The sequence below is a fragment of the Salmo trutta genome, unplaced genomic scaffold, assembly GCF_901001165.1.
Source record: "Salmo trutta unplaced genomic scaffold, fSalTru1.1, whole genome shotgun sequence".
Taxonomy (NCBI): domain Eukaryota; kingdom Metazoa; phylum Chordata; class Actinopteri; order Salmoniformes; family Salmonidae; genus Salmo; species Salmo trutta.
This window is the reverse complement of record NW_021823423.1, coordinates 627,619-631,538: the sequence shown is the minus strand read 5'-3', so window position 1 is coordinate 631,538 and position 3,920 is coordinate 627,619. Positions and strand designations below refer to the sequence as shown.

Sequence of the window (3,920 nt, the reverse complement as noted above, 5' to 3'; positions counted from 1 at the left end):
TCTCTCTCCCCCCCTCTCTCTCTCACACCCCCCCCCCTCTCTTTCTCACACACACAATCCAGGTGAGGGCTATGAGAGCATCCTCTTGGTTGAGTGAGTGAGTGAGTGAGTGAGTGAGTGAGTGAGTGAGTACAGAACAATGAGCATCTCTGAGCCACAGTCAGACAATGCAGCTACTTTCTCTTCCTGGTGTGTTCTGACAGAGCTATCTCATGCTGACTGACTGCTCCGCGCTGGCTGACTGCTCCGCGCTGGCTGACTGCTCCGCGCTGGCTGACTGCTCCGCGCTGGCTGACTGCTCTCCGCGCTGGCTGACTGCTCCGCGCTGACTGACTGACTGCTCCGCGCTGACTGACTGACTGCTCCGCGCTGACTGACTGCTCCGCGCTGACTGACTGCTCCGCGCTGACTGACTGACTGCTCCGCGCTGACTGCCTGCTCCGCGCTGACTGCCTGCTCCGCGCTGACTGACTGCCTGCTCCGCGCTGACTGACTGACTGCCTGCTCCGCGCTGACTGACTGACTGACTGCTCCGCGCTGACTGACTGCCTGCTCCGCGCTGACTGACTGACTGACTGACTGCTCCGCGCTGACTGACTGACTGCTCCGCGCTGACTGACTGCTCCGCGCTGACTGCCTGCTCCGCGCTGACTGACTGACTGCCTGCTCCGCGCTGACTGACTGACTGCCTGCTCCGCGCTGACTGACTGACTGCTCCGCGCTGACTGACTGACTGCTCCGCGCTGACTGACTGCTCCGCGCTGACTGACTGCTCGTAGAAGAAATGAGATCCTCATTCTACCGTCACTCCCCTGTTCTATTCTATTGCCTTCTACTGTGATGTCACAGCTCATGTTGTTATGTCAACCCTCCTTCTCTGTCACACCATCACAATGCATTATTGTTCTCATGGGAGAACTGGCCCCACTACTGTTCTGCTTTTACACCTGCTTGTGTTACTGTATTGCTTCAAAACACAATTACATCATGAGGACAGAGTGTGAGCTTATCAGGAGCTGGTGGATCAGCCTTAATGATACTGGAATCTATAAACGTCTAACGTCAAGTACACAACTCTGGTGTCATATCGGGAGGGTAAAGGTCACCGAGCTGAATCCTATCATATCACCGTAAAACAGAGAGGTCTTTAACCACCATCTTATTACACGGGTTTGGTGGAATCTGGTGTCCTTACATGTAACTAAACTAGTAACTTCATTCAGGATTTGACCAGCTTCCTTTCAATACAATTCAAACAAGTATTTATTTACATTGTAGTCCTACATTATTTAGATGTTACCGGAGAGCCAAGTCTAGGTCCAAGAGGCTTCTTAACAGCTTTTACCGTCAAGCCATAAGACTCCTGAACAGCTAATCAAATGGCTAACCGGACTATCTGCATTAACTCCTCTGGTATGGCATAAAGGAGAATTAATGCAGTGTTTAATAAGCTACCCAATCAGCAATGAACACACACCATGCTTTATACTGTATAATGACTTGTCCTTTCCTCTCCTAGACAACAAGCAGGTGTAGGTCTATGTAATGTAGTAGCTAGGGACTAATAACATGAATACACACCATGCTTTATACTGTATAATGACTTGTCCTTTCCTCTCCTAGACAACAAGCAGGTGTAGGTCTATGTAATGTAGTAGCTAGGGACTAATAACATGAATACACACCATGCTTTATACTGTATAATGACTTGTCCTTTCTATGTAGTGTAGTAGATAGGGAACAGACACACACCATGCTTTAGGACTAGACTGTATAATAGGTCTATGTAGTGTAGTAGATAGGGAACAGACACACACCATGCTTTAGGTCTAGACTGTATAATAGGTCTATGTAGTGTAGTAGATAGGGAACAGACACACACCATGCTTTAGGACTAGACTGTATAATAGGTCTATGTAATGTAGTAGATAGGGAACAGACACACACCATGCTTTAGGACTAGACTGTATAATAGGTCTATGTAGTGTAGTAGATAGGGAACAGACACACACCATGCTTTAGGACTAGACTGTATAATAGGTCTATGTAGTGTAGTAGATAGGGAACAGACACACACCATGCTTTAGGACTAGACTGTATAATAGGTCTATGTAGTGTAGTAGATAGGGAACAGACACCACACCATGCTTTAGGACTAGACTGTATAATAGGTCTATGTAGTGTAGTAGATAGGGAACAGACACACACCATGCTTTAGGACTAGACTGTATAATAGGTCTATGTAGTGTAGTAGATAGGGAACAGACACACACCATGCTTTAGGACTAGACTGTATAATAGGTCTATGTAGTGTAGTAGATAGGGAACAGACACACACCATGCTTTAGGACTAGACTGTATAATAGGTCTATGTAGTGTAGTAGATAGGGAACAGGCACACACCATGCTTTAGGACTAGACTGTATAATAGGTCTATGTAGTGTAGTAGATAGGGAACAGGCACACACCATGCTTTAGGACTAGACTGTATAATAGGTCTATGTAGTGTAGTAGATAGGGAACAGACACACACCATGCTTTAGGACTAGACTGTATAATAGGTCTATGTAGTGTAGTAGATAGGGAACAGACACACACCATGCTTTAGGACTAGACTGTATAATAGGTCTATGTAGTGTAGTAGATAGGGAACAGACACACACCATGCTTTAGGACTAGACTGTATAATAGGTCTATGTAATGTAGTAGATAGGGAACAGACACACACGTGGACCATGAGGTTTCAACCACTTGAGTTGTCTGACTGATATTACACCTCGGTGACATTAACTCAGACATTCTACCTTTTACTAGGTGATTACCGAAGTAAACACCAACAAACACATACAAAGACCGTCTGAAGCTACAATCGGCGATGCCTGAGGTTTCCAAACGGTTAGAGATATACTCACGGGTTTAATAATACTGTAGCCCAATAAAACGGGAGAATGATTTAGTGGGATAAAGATAGGATTTAAACGGGATGAAAGACAATCTCACTGAGACTACACTGGGATGCATCTCTATCTAAACGATGTTTCAGCTATTATTTAATGTCGCTAAACCCAGCCAGTCTGGTTAATGTTAAATGATAGTCTAACAACGGAATACACAGAATATAGCGTTTCTTTGTTGGCTGGTTGTGATGAAATATCAGTAAGAACATAATGAAGACTATTTTCCACACAGTAAAGCCATCATTACAAGCCCGTGGGTTTCTCTAGAACACAATACAATGGAAGAAACAGCGGGTAGCCTTTACCAGCTAACTGTTAGTCGCTACCGTAACAAACCGGTGTTCACGTTTCTTACCGAGCAGTTCTTTGGGGACCTCTGATACTTCCTCGCTCATTTTTGCAGTCTTGGGTCGACGATAATATCCAACGGAAAACACCAAAATACTGTGTGTCAATACTTCAAATAATAAAAGAAGGTGTCAGGTGCCGCTCCGAACGCTCGGTTACATGTTTCCCTCCCGTCGCCTTTTCGGTAAGATGGATCCAGGCGCATATCCCTCCGTTTCCTGTCCGCTTCTAAAACTCAGGATAGGAAAATCCTACATTTAAAAATAACAGATTTCCTCAGAGAATCCACTGATTAACGGCTAGCAGATGACACCATTAGGGCTCACCTCGCGAGAATGAACGGCCACCGGAAGAATCACACACCCTCACACAGAGCCCTCGTAGTACGTTACAGACCGTGATGCGCCAGCCCCTCCTCTCCTGCGATGCCCGGGCCGCTGTGGCTGGCTGGAGACGGGTCAAGGAGCGCAGCAGCGAGGAGAAGAGGACATCTGCTGGCGCTGTGTGAAGCTACATGCTGTAGTGTGTATTACTGCTGTATTATAAGGTTGAAGTGCCTTGCTCAAGGGCACATTGACAGATTTTTTCACATATTTGGCTCGGGGATTCGAACCA

The 3,920-nt window shown here is 46.1% G+C and overlaps 1 long non-coding RNA gene across 1 annotated transcript; it reads right to left on the bottom strand.

Annotated features, from left to right (window-relative positions):
* Nucleotides 1-3,351: 3,351 nt before the first annotated feature.
* Nucleotides 3,352-3,719, bottom strand: LOC115190913 (uncharacterized). Its single transcript, XR_003877471.1, has 2 exons — nt 3,632-3,719; nt 3,352-3,533 (listed from the first exon to the last, which is right to left on the bottom strand). It is a non-coding gene; the product is annotated as an uncharacterized LOC115190913 (long non-coding RNA).
* Nucleotides 3,720-3,920: the final 201 nt, after the last annotated feature.